Raw genomic sequence first — 611 nt, forward strand, 5'->3', positions numbered from 1 at the left:
GAGGGGACACCCCGACATCTTCCGTGGGTGGTGGAGGTGGGACATGGGTGTGACTTGGGCCACCAGCACTATGTTGGGTGCAACCTGCCTGAGAGAGTGTGTGAGCCCAGGGGCGAGGAGCTGTGTGGGGGCTCGTGTGAGTAACTGCTCGTGAGTAACCCCGTGTGTAACTGCTGACACACCTGAGGGATGCAGCGTGCATCTCTGCGTGTCTGCGCACACCTGCAGCTCACACACTGCGTGTCCCTGTGTGCATGCACTGCACGCTGTGGGTCTGTGTGTCTGTGTGTGTCTGTCTGTCTGTCTGTGTGTCTGTGTCTGTCTGTGTGTGTCTGTGTGTGTGTGTCTGTCTGTGTGTCTGTCTGTGTGTGTCTGTGTGGGTCTGTGTGTCTGTGTGTGTCTGTCTGTCTGTGTGTCTGTCTGTGTGTGTCTGTGTGGGTTTGTGTGTCTCTGTGTGTCTGTCTGTCTGTGTGTCTCTGTGTCTGTGTGTGTGTGTCTGTGTGTGTCTGTGTGTGTCTGTGTGTCCGTGTGTGTCTGTGTGTCTGTCTGTGTCTGTCTGTGTGTCTGTCCGTGTGTGTCTGTGTGTCCGTGTGTGTCTGTCTGTGTGTGTC

This window comes from Corvus kubaryi, unplaced genomic scaffold, assembly GCF_017639235.1.
Source record: "Corvus kubaryi isolate FWS band 111438036 unplaced genomic scaffold, C.kubaryi_AGA036_p1.0 split3-37355, whole genome shotgun sequence".
Classification (NCBI taxonomy): domain Eukaryota; kingdom Metazoa; phylum Chordata; class Aves; order Passeriformes; family Corvidae; genus Corvus; species Corvus kubaryi.